This window comes from Xenopus tropicalis, chromosome 6 (assembly GCF_000004195.4).
Source record: "Xenopus tropicalis strain Nigerian chromosome 6, UCB_Xtro_10.0, whole genome shotgun sequence".
In the NCBI taxonomy this organism is placed as follows: Eukaryota; Metazoa; Chordata; class Amphibia; order Anura; family Pipidae; genus Xenopus; species Xenopus tropicalis.
In genome coordinates, this window is record NC_030682.2 from 27,928,285 (window position 1) to 27,941,169 (window position 12,885).

Below are 12,885 nucleotides of genomic sequence, written 5' to 3' on the forward strand. Positions count from 1 at the left end.
CTTCACTTTGTATGCTGTGCCTGGGTTTGCACAGTTTGCCCTTAGTATGAGCGTTATGTGGCTCACCCCTTAGTGCTCTTGCACTTGTGCACAGGGGCTTAAAGAATGAGGCCTCTTGTGTTACGCCGACAAGCACAGCATCCAATTTCAGTGTTATTTTTTGCAAGGTGCAAGTTTTTGGGCGATTTAGCCCATCGGAATAATCACTAAAAATGACCACACAAATTAATTGTTTATATAAAATAGCAGTTATTAGAAGTTTATGACTGTATTATTAAATGCGGTTATGTCCAGTGAAGTAATATTACTAATCAATTATTTTCACATTACTTTCAATGAAGTAAAAGTAAAAATAGTAATTACTCAGTGGAGTCACTAATTTATGCTTCTTGTGATAAAAATCATATATCACATCTCTCCAACTATACAATTTTTGGTGTTTTTTTCACATAACAACATTCTCCTGGGGAAATAGATATTGGAGACTTTTTTTTGAGCTTTTAGTAAACCCTGTGAAACTGCTTTTGTAGCGTGCATGCAATAATAAGTTATTATATATGTGGGCACCAGAAAATCCACAATGACAGAAATGTTTGCACTTTCCAAAACCTGCTCTGGGCCTGTTTTCTAGCAAGTCATTATCACTGTCTAACACAGTTTAGTAAATGGAGGCCTTTGTTTATTGGGCAGTTGTAGACTAGCAAGGGGCCAGTAATAGAGAAGAAAGACAAGCAGATCTCTGCCTTCCTATCCATAGTGGATTTGGTGATGGTCAGTAGGTAGGCTAGTTTAGTTTCTCACAGCTTTAGATGTGGGCAGGTGCTTCTTGGCAAGATGAGTAGTTGCTAGTAACAAAAACCATATATTTTTATTTCAATGGCTATAGGCTACAGGCCAGTGTTAGCCAATCCCTGGCTAAAGTGAGATATATACAGTATTTTGAACTAGATGCCTTACGTACCCATGTGTGACCGGTTAAAGTCTGTAAATGACTTCCATTTACTTGCATTGTGTGTCTATTTCTAAGGACCTAATTGTATGCCTAAAACTTTAACATTGTTTTGTATAGATAATGTTATACGTGTTTTCTTAATTGTTATTCAACACATTCAAAATGTTATTGTGTAACATCTTAGCCGGATCACTTCTTATTTATGAAAATACTTAAATAAAGCTGTGGCCTCTCCCACATGAAAGTGAACTTGGGGCACTGTCATTTTGTGTTTCTATGTTCTCTAAGTAAGAAAAGGGGAGATAAGGACTGTTTTGACCACAGTCCTATTGAAGTCATGTGAGGCCAATTTCATGCACACGAATGGCCATATTACATTCATGCCATGTCTTCACCCAGGGGCTTTACTGGAACTGTGCATTGAAAAGAGGTTATAATCTTAGCATGAAGACCAAAACAATAGAGATTAATTTTCTGTTATTACATTAAACCAGGGGTCCCCAACCTTTCTTACTCGTGAGCCAAAGTCAAATGTAAAAAGACTTGGAGACCAACACAAGCACCATAAAAGTTCATGGAGGAGCCAAACAGGGGCTGTGATTGGCTATTAGGCAGCCTCTGTGCACACCGTCAGCTTACAGGGGCTTTATTTGGTAGGAAATCTTGTTTTTATTCAACCTAAACTTGCCCCCAAGTCAGGAATTCAAAAATAACTACCTGGTTTGGGGGCACTGAGAGCAACATCCAAGAGGTTGGTGAGCAACATGTTGCCCCCGAGCCACTGGTTGGGGATCACTGCATTAAATATTTTGTGTTCTTTGGAACTAATTTGCCTTTAAATAGAAATTGATGTTTACAGGCTGCAAATGATTTACAGAAGTGTCTTCATTAATGGAGTTTCTTCAAATTAATGAAGTGATGTTTATATTGGCAGTTTTGTTTCTATTGGCTGAATCCATTATAGACATGTCAACGAATAAATACATGACAATGTAGACATATCGCTTGTTCATTAGACACTTTTGGTAGTTGTTAATCCCTAGAATCTAAATGATATTTCATGCTCTAACCCTCTGAGTCTTTCGAAAGAAATGAGCTGGTCCCAGTTTAGTACATTTTACTCTTTTGTCTCTTATAACACAGTAAACTCATCCTAGAAACAGAAATATCATATTCTTAATATTTTGGAAATGTTACTCTTAGGGGCACATTTACTAACCCACGAACGGGCCGAATGCGTCCGATTGCGTTTTTTTTCGTAATGATCGGTATTTTGCGATTTTTTCGGAAAATTATCGCGACTTTTTCGTTACTAATACGATTTGTGCGAAAAAACGCGAGTTTTTCGTAGCCATTCCAAAAGTTTCGCAAAATCTGGCGATTTTTCGTAGCGTTAAAACTTGCGCAAAAAGTTCCGATTTTTCCGTAGCGTTAAAACTTGCGCAAAACGTTGCACCTTTTAAGTTTTAACGCAACGAAAAAGGCGCAACTTTTCGCGCAAGTTTTAACGCTACGAAAAAATCGCCAGATTATGCGCAACTTTCGGAATGGCTACGAAAAACTCGCGTTTTTTCGCGCGTATTGGTAACGAAAAAGTCGCGATAATTTCCGAAAAGTCGTAAAGGCGCCGAAAAAATCGCAAAAAATACAAAAAGTCGCAAAATGTTCGTTTTCCAATCGGAATTTTTCCAATTCGGATTCGAATTCGTGTCTTAGTAAATCAGCCCCTTAGATTCTGCTCTCACTGCTTGATACCACTGCAATGTTTATCAAACAGAACATAATAGCAACACTTTGCTTTTACACATGTAAACTGCTGAATGATTATAGACATTGAAGGATATCTGAGGGCATTTTCAAATTATTTGCAATTTTACTGTACAATTAGCACATCAAAAAGGGCGTGATCGCATCAAAATGGGCATGGTCGCATCAAAATTGGGAGCGGTCGTGGCAAAAAAGCGCGGGTGCGTTTCACGAATTTTTTGCATTTCGTGAATTTTCTTGTTGTTTCGCGACTTTTATGGCGAAACGGGACAGATTCGCTCATCACTAGTTATCTATGTCTGGTCAACTGGGGTAATACAAATACAGGGAACAAGCCTAATCAGCTGCAATACTGTCTAGTTGTGTCTGTTTGTGACTATTCTCTTCTCATTTTGTTTTTCATTCTGGGTTGTTTGAATTGACACTCTTATTGAGTATGGAACAGTTTAAGTGTCTTTGTCACTGGAGATGTTTTTGTTTCTTCTGCATCTGTATCTATCCAATTCTCTGTGACCAGTGTGCTTAATATAAAACCTTGCTACATGAAAATGAATACACTGTCCCCTGCTGGTGCTGGATATTGCCTATATGTAAGGCCAACCTCACAGTGACCCACTTATAGGAGTCCCACACACAGGCACAACAAAGAGCTTATCTCATTTATTAGAACCACTAGGGTACCATCTGACTAAGGCAGGAAGTGCAACCCCCAAGAACTTCTAGATTCTATATTTTTGGGTATGAGTATAGGTTTTACTTATTTTATGAACTGTCTGTGGTGGTTATTTTGTGATTGGTTCTTTTGTAACACCTTGTGTTTGTATTTATGCACGTATGTTATACCATTTATAGAATTAAATATATGTTTTGTAAAAAGTTTTGTCCTTGCTGCTCTAAAAGAACCCATAGCCGGAAAGAGTTTAATTGCGTGCCTTAAGGTGCCATACATATAAGCTGCCAATTCAAGGCTTTTGCCGGCCAGGGTATGGGGCCACCCAACAGGCCTCCCCGATCGATATCTGGACGTAAATTGGGCAGGTGTCAATCACCAGATTTGATTTTCCTATTGGTTCAGGGGTCGCATCAGCTCGTTGATGCAGTCCTTGGTTCAACGGCTTCCATGCTCATTCATTGGAAAAAGATCTGCTTTTCTCAGGAGAAGATCCACTGTTTAGTGACCTCGCTAACCGAGCAGATCTTAACCTGTATGGCCAACTCTAGCCGTCTGCATGTGGTATGATCAACCATTTGACTGCTGATGGGAAGAGAGTGTTTCAATTACTTAGACCCTTTTACTACTAAAGCGCTTGGCATCTTTAATTGCCAGTGTGAGTTTTGTGGTAATTAGTTGGCCATTGGGGTACTGTAACGTTAGTCTAACCTGTGTGCATGGTGAGTGAGAGACTGAGCAAATGACCACTTATAGCCACACTTAATGAAGTCACTGAATGAGACAAAATGCGTGGTGCAATTCTAACACAGCAAATGTTTCCATTGCACTGTAAAAGCCTAAAAACTACTTGAGAACTAGAGAAAAAACATAATTAATGTAAATTGCAAAAGTGCTCAGAAGAGCAGTCTAAACAATTTGTTTTGAGGGTTAACATTTCCTTTATACAGGTATGGGATCCCTTATCCGGAAACCCATTATCCAGAAAGCTCCAAATTACAGAAAGCCTGTCTTCCATAAACTCCATTTTAATCAAATAATTCATAATTTTAAAACTGATTCCCTTTTCTCTGTATTAATAAAACAGTAAGATATAATTACCCCTTATTGGGGGCAGAACAGCCCTATTGGGTTTATTTAATGGTTAAATGATTCCCTTTTCTCTGTAATAATAAAACAGTACCTGTACTTGATCCCAACTAAGATATAATTACCCCTTATTGGGGGCAGAACAGCCCTATTGGGTTTATTTCATGGTTAAATTATTCCCTTTTCTCTGTAATAATAAAACAGTACCTGTACTTGATCCCAACTAAGATATAATTACCCCTTATTGGGGCAGAACAGCCCTATTGGGTTTATTTAATGGTTAAATGATTCCCTTTTCTCTGTAATAATAAAACAGTACCTGTACTTGATCCCAACTAAGATATAATTACCCCTTATTGGGGGCAGAACAGCCCTATTGGGTTTATTTAATGGTTAAATTATTCCCTTTTCTCTGTAATAATAAAACAGTACCTGTACTTGATCCCAACTAAGATATAATTACCCCTTATTGGGGGCAGAACAGCCCTATTGGGTTTATTTAATGGTTAAATGATTCCCTTTTCTCTGTAATAATAAAACAGTACCTTGTAACTGATCCCAACTAAGATATAATTACCCCTTATTGGGGGCAGAACAGCCCTATTGGGTTTATTTAATGGTTAAATGATTCCCTTTTCTCTGTAATAATAAAACAGTACCTGTACTTGATCCCAACTAAGATATAATTACCCCTTATTGGATGCAAAACACTCCTATTGGGTTTAATTCATGTTTTATTGATTTTTTAGTAGGGATGGAGATCTAAATTACAGAAAGACCCCTTATCCGGAATACCCTTGGCCCCGAGCATTGTGGAAAATGGGTCCTATACCTTTATATGTATTTTTGGGCGGCTTTTTGGTTTAGTTGAACAGCGCCCGTGTTTGAGTGATGTTTACCGTTCAGTGATATCAGCAAGAGTTCTAAAATTATAGGTGTAACTGATACAGACCATAATTTACTAAGCAGAAAATAATTTCATTCATGTTTTGCAGTTGACAAGAAACTTGTAAATAGCTACAGATGCTAAAATGGATAATAAGGGAGGCATTTAGCATGGCGGGAGAAATATCATTATCTTTCATGAGTTATAGGCTGGGGTGAAATTGCTTTGCTTCGTAGCCAGTGGAAAGGAGCTAAATTAGTGGTTACACTCATACCTGAGTAGGGAGCTGCTCTGAATTGGAATTATACGGCAGGTAATTTAATTTAAAGGATTTACACTCCCATGAAAAGATGGGTTTTGAAGTACTTTTGAAAGACTGAACATCTTGGAGAAGCTTTTGCTTGGAAGTGATACAGTATTGCTATAATTTAATCAATTTGCTGGAGACAGCTGCTTTGAATGCCTCATGTTTTCATGTAACTTTACCTATTAAAGGAGACATATCATGTAAAACTTATGACTGACCTGATAGGGAACTGAAGCCTGTCTTTGCTTGTGTGAGTGCAAGGCTGTGATTGGCTATCCCCCTTCTACTGTGTTTTTGGCAGGGACACGCCCACCCTTCATTTGAAACCTTCATCAGAGACATGATAGGATCTATAGGGAGCTCCAATAAAGGGGCCATTTTTACAGACTGTATTCAATTTTAGCCCAAAGTGAAACCAGCACCATATATTATTCATAATTGCTTACAAAATTAGGGTTTTTTCTATTTATCCAATACGTCTCCTTTTACGGCAAGCAATCGTTGGTGTGCTATACAGTGATGTACCTAGAAATATTGGTCCTTTTAGTGTCCCATACCTTCTATACTTCTGAAAATTATCATCTATTTAGCAAATGTATAGGATCCCCAGCACCCCTAGGTGTTCCACCAGCTGCTGTATCGTTGTTGCCAACTAAAACAATATCGTATTTATGTATAAGCTGTGTAGCGTCACAGGGTAGGCAGGGATGATTTGCAGTGTTAAAAAGATTAAAATAATGTGGCTGCAAAGAGCTTACAGTCTAACGGTGTTTATAGGACAAGCAACAAAACAGCAGCTACACTCTAAGTAGGAGTGAATAGAAAAAGACCAGTAAGTTGAGCTGCAGTATGTGGCCATGGTGTAAAGCTTAATGAAAGCCAGTCCTTGCGTGACCAGCTGAAATGTTTTCCTACACAGAAACATTTAAACACATTTTTTTGCCATTATATAGCAGAAATCTGATGTAATGTGAACCACCCACTATTTTGACTATATTAATAATGGTAATCCCTATGTCTGTACAGCTTACAATAGGAACTTCTAAACAAGGTGTAAGGTATGGGCAGCACGGTGGGGCGGCGGTTAGTATTGCTGCCTTGCAAACACATCCAGGCTCCTGAACTGTGCAGCGCTGTACAATAGGTGGGTTACATACATTGGACATACAGAGCAACGTAAACATAAAGCAACCAATAACCAATACAGGAGGTGAAGAGAGCCCTGCCCAAAAGAGCTTACAATCTACAAGGAGAAAGGGTTGAGACATGTGTTTAATTTGCTCTCAGTTTAACCCTGCAATACCCAGGGCTGCCCTGCACTATTAGGAATGAATGGGAATAAATGTATTTAACATTTGCCCAGTTTGTGTTGCGACCCCTGACTGGACAGTGTTTTGGCAAATGGAACCTGACCCCTTTATTATTCATTTTGTATAAAGATGCAAAGGCAATTCGCTGCTCAGAGTTCATTAGTAATCCATTTAGATACATGAGCCGTGGCTGCTTGGGAATCAGTGTAGTCTGCAACATACTCAATACTGGGGCCGTTGTCTAGACAAAACAGCTAAATGGTTAGCGTACCCCCTGCTGAACTATATTCTGGCTGAAGAGTTACTGATAATGCATAGAAGTAGGGTGAATCTCCTGTACCATATACCAGCAGGGGATAACAGATAGCACTCACAGGATATCGCCTGTATTACATACCATCTGGGCACTATTATACGGCTCAGGGAATATCTCCATTACTCTCCTATCAGCTCCCCAGTGTAGATTCTGTTCTATTATTATATCCATATATCCTAATCAAATTCCCAAAAATAACCCTAAAATGCACTTGCACATTGTCCCTGTGCTGCAGCTCAGCTCACCTATCAATTGGCTTCTTATTGCCAGTGATAAGAAACGGATTTTTCCTGTGACAGTTGCTTCCAGCTGCCATAGACAGCACAATTCCCTTGAAAATGCAAAGAGAGGATTTGTGGAAAATGTAAATGCAGCCACTGAAAAAAAAATCTGGACATCGCTCCACCAGCCTATTTCTAAAGGCTGATATCCTTACGTTGGAAGGTTATGTGACCGTGCCCAGGGCAGTCACGAGGCGGACCCCGGAGGAGGGAATTGAACCTGCAACCCCGTCGTCACAGGGCGGTCTCCCTACCCCTAGGCTATCCTACCTCCTCCCACTTATAGGATGTTTTTTATTTGCTACATAGTGGCAGTTGGTGTATCCTAACTGAGAAGCCTGCTGTTTGCTCAAGACCTATATAACTAGGGGGACTGTTTAATAAGTAGGGAGAATGAATCCTCCATTTATCAACATTCTCTGAGAAAGTTGATAAGTGAGCCCCGGGGGCGGGGGGGCAAAAAGCCTCATTGACATTTTATAAACAAGTAAAACACTGATTAAACAAAAAGTTGAATTGATATGTTTTATATAAAAAAGTTTTTACCTCACATTTGCACTGTTATGCTAGTTTCAGCTTAATGAATGGGGCAATAATAACATTTTGAGTGAATATATTCTTTTTTATTTAAAGGAAAATTAAAGCCTCCCAGGCAAAACTTTAGTTTTAGCAGCAGTGCCCCCTCTTTAAAGGACAAGGCAACTCAAAATATAATTTTTTGCCAAATAAAAGAAACCAAAATTCTAAGCAGCTTTGCAATATACATTTATTACAAGTTTGTAATGGTTTGTGAGTTATTTGTATATATAATTGCTATTACAAGCAGTGTTTGCCTGTCCCTTTCTATTCCCTGCCCTGGGGGCTCAGACTGGTGAAACAGTGTAACACAAGGCAGCAGCCTGACAGACCTGACTCGCTGGAGGAGACTGACCTTTGCAACATTGTTTAAAATGTAACAACCAGGAGTTCAGCAAATGCCGCTTTCAATAGCAATTACATTTACAAATAACGTTTAAAGGGCTACAAATTTTTAATTTTTTCATATTGGAAAGTTGCTTAGAATTATGTTTTCTTTCATTATGCAAAAAATTATTTTTGGGGTTGACATGCCCTTTAAAGGGGACATATACCATAAATTTTAACAATGCACTAAACCATGTAAAATAATGTAAAATGGAAGTAAGTGCTTTTATTTTAATACCTTTGGGTTCAATTATGTCCATAACTGCTTGAAAACTGTGCCCTACCCAGACCTTATGCCGCTTCCGGTTTAGACTCTTCACTCTTCAGTATGTGGCTGGGGCCCTGGCCCTGATAGACTTCAGCAGAGCTACTTAAAGTGCAGTGAGTGTGCATAGAGTGGGCGGGGCTTAGCGATGTCACAGGCAGTCAGTTCCTGCTCTACTCGCTCCCCTCCCCCCGGGCTGGATTGCTGCTGCCCAGTAATGAGTAGGGGCTAGAGAAGAAGGTATTTAGACCCTTAAATCTTGTTACAGAAGTGGAATTACACAGAAATATAGAAAAAAATGATGTATAGTTTCCCTGTGCAAACTAAAATTACCCCTCAGGAAATGCCCCCAAAGTGAAATGGCATATGAAATGCAAAATCCTGCTGGTAAAATCCTTATTCCAAGGCTCATGTAGATGTGGGGCTGGGTTTGATGGCACCGACAGATTTACTAAGAGCTAAAGGCAGATTCAAAAAAAAAAAAAATGTCGGGAAAATGACAAAATCTGAAAACTGTCTGCTTAAAAGACAAATTCACAAAAGTGGAGATAGAGGTTTGTGGATTAGGTGGAAAATCCCACAAATCTATCTCCACTTTTATTTTTTCTCAATATCACCACTTTTGTGAATTCTCCCCAAGGTGTGGGAATGGGCAAAGTTCTCCTTCAACTTTTAGTATGTTATAGAACAGTGATCCCCAACCAGTGGCTCGGGGGCAACATGTTGCTCACCAACCCCTTGGATGTTGCTCTCAGTGCCCCCAAACCAGGGAGTTATTTTTGAATTCCTGACTTGGGGGCAAGTTTTGGTTGAATAAAAACAAGATTTCCTACCAAATAAAGCCCCTGTAAGCTGATAGTGTGCATAGAGGCTGCCTAATAGCCAATTACAGCCCTTATTTGGCTCCTCCATGAACTTTTATGGTGCTTGTGTTGCTCTCCAAGTCTTTTTACATTTGACTGTGGCTCACAAGTAAGAAAGTTTGGGGACCCCTGTTATAGAAGGTCATATTCCTAGTAACTTTTTTTAAAATAGTTTTTTAATTAATTGCCTTCCCTTTCTACCTCTTTTCACTGGACCAAGAAGCCAATAAAACTACTGCTACCTTATTGTTAATTTTTATTACTTATCTTCATACTTTGGCCCTCTCCTATTCATATTCCTGTCTCTCATTTGAACCACTGCCTAGTTACTAGGCTAAATAAGACCCTAGTAACCAAATAGCTGCTGAAATTCCAAACTGGAGACCTAAAAACAGAATACTGAGGGGCCTATTGAAGACTGCTTATGCTTTTCACACAAGCAATATTTAAGGAAACCCTGTGCGTGTTTACTATTATCATATAGTTATGGGACCTGTTATCCAGAATGCTCAGAACCTGGGGTTTTCCGGATAAGGGATCTTTCTGTAATTTGGATCTCCGTAACCTAAGTCTGCTAAAAATCATTTAAATATTGAATAAACCCAATAGGTTTGTTTTGCCTCCAATAGGGATTAATTATATCTTAGTTGGGATCAAGTACAGGTACTGTTTTATTATTACAGAGAAAAGGGAATCATTTAACCATTAAATAAACCCAATAGGGCTGTTCTGCCCCCAATAAGGGGTAATTATATCTTAGTTGGGATCAAGTACAGGTACTGTTTTATTATTACAGAGAAAAGGGAATCATTTAACCATTAAATAAACCCAATAGGGCTGTTCTGCCCCCAATAAGGGGTAATTATATCTTAGTTGGGATCAAGTACAGGTACTGTTTTATTATTACAGAGAAAAGGGAATCATTTAACCATTAAATAAACCCAATAGGGCTGTTCTGCCCCCAATAAGGGGTAATTATATCTTAGTTGGGATCAAGTACAGGTACTGTTTTATTATTACAGAGAAAAGGGAATCATTTAACCATTAAATAAACCCAATAGGGCTGTTCTGCCCCCAATAAGGGGTAATTATATCTTAGTTGGGATCAAGTACAGGTACTGTTTTATTATTACAGAGAAAAGGAAATAATTTTTAAAAATTAGAATTATATGCTTATAATGGAGTCTATGGAAGATGGCCTTTCCGTAATTCAGAACTTTCTGGATAACGGGTTTCGGTTAAGGGATCCCATGCCTGTATGGGGATTCTTGCAGAAAAAGCTTGGCAATCTTCATAAGTTTCTTCAAACGGAATTTTTGAACGAAGAAAAACTTTGTCAGCATTTATGTAGGTGCTAAAGTTTTTCCTCTTTCCACAAGCCTATTAATGTAAAATTATGGAATTTGCTGAGCTTTTTTTTGCCCTACATCACTTAGGAAACTCACTGAGGGGTTTTCTTATAGTTTGCTTGTGCCAAAAAGCACAAGCAATCTTAAATAGGCCCCTAAATAACTGAAAAAAAAACACCCCAAAAAATGAAGAGCAATGTCTACATTACCAGCTCATAATTAGTCTAAGTTCATTTAAAGGTGAACTTCTCCTTTGATCAGAATGATTGCTGAGTATTGTTTTCCCTGATGTCTGATTGACAGATGGTGTATATGTGAATTTTTCACCCCTTTGGATACCAATATTTCGGACCACAACATTTTGTTTTTATCCATCAGAATGGAAAAAGCATCAGTGGAATGTACAATATTGTCCAATTAGAAGTAAAACCCCCACACTGCGAAACTAACAAGGAAGTTTGTACAAACTTTCTTCTCCACAGTCACGTTCTGGAACCGCTGCCAAGATTACGGAGAATGGCTTCCCTACAGTGAGTTACGCAGCCTCCAGGTAAATTCAAATCCAGGATGGCTAATTACATGGGATTTCAAATCTTGCTGTTTTCTATTCTCTCCTCTTTCTTTTGAATACTGAACAAGCAGAACCGGATTTTGTATCGCTAGGAATCTTTATACCACTAAACTGGTATTTAAAACAGATGGACAATCTTTCTCTTTCTTGCTAGCACATTGCTGTGGGTGGTGGAACTTCTACCGTCTGGGGAATGAAAAGTGCCCCCAATACCAGAAGGTGTTCTGCTGCCCCCCCAACCCGCTCTTCTCTGCTGCTGCCATTAGTGTTAGAAATTGTCTGCTTTTTTTTTTCTTTTATAAAGATTTACATTAAAACTGCAGATTGTAAATCAGATTGATAAAATCTTCCTGAGTCTGCATTTTATTTGCATATTCAGCCGGCAAGCCAAGAACAGGGAGAGATACCTTTATGAAACTAAATGAAAATTTGAGGTAAACAGCTCTCTAAACCTCACTCGCTGACAGACAAAAAAGTAATTAACATTTAAGTGGTAATAATTCCGCTGCCTGAAAAACCTGGAGAATCTTAATATCATCTTATCTGCAATCCAGTTGGATTTTCCACAGAACTTATTTATACTTAATTATAGTTGCTTCATTTTAACACAGTACATTATTCTCTTTTATATATACAAGTATGGAACCCGTTATCCAGAATACTTGGGACCTGGGGTTTTCCGGATAAGGGGTCTTTCCGTAATTCAGATCTCCTACCTTATGGGGCTGATTTACTAACCCACGAATCCGACCCGAATTGGAAAAGTTCCGACTTGAAAACGAACATTTTGCGACTTTTTCGTATGTTTTGCGATTTTTTCGGATTCTGTATGAATTTTTCGTTACCAATACGATTTTTGCGTAAAAACGCGAGTTTTTCGTATCCATTACGAAAGTTGCGTAAAAAGTTGCGCATTTTTCGTAGCGTTAAAACTTACGCGAAAAGTTGCGCATTTTTCGTAGCGTTAAAACTTAACGCTACGAAAAATGCGCAACTTTTCGCGGAAAATTACGATCATTACGAAAAAAACGCAATCGGACTCCATTCGACCCGTTCGTGGGTAAGTAAATCAGCCCCTATGTCTGCTAATAAAATTATTTAAACAGTAATTAAACCCAACAGGATTGTTTAGGGTCCAATAAAGATTAATTATATCTTAGTGAGGATCAAGTACAAGGTACTTTTTTATTATTAGAGAGAAAAATAAAATCATTTTTAAAAATGTGCATTATTTGATTACAATGGAGTCTATGGGAGATGGCCTTTCCGTAATATATACCTGTATATGTATATATA

At 38.5% G+C, this 12,885-nt stretch overlaps 1 protein-coding gene across 1 annotated transcript in view; it reads right to left on the reverse strand.

The window, feature by feature from the left end:
• Positions 1-12,885, reverse strand: part of malrd1 (MAM and LDL receptor class A domain containing 1) — a 229,223-nt gene that overhangs the window by 125,351 nt on the left and 90,987 nt on the right.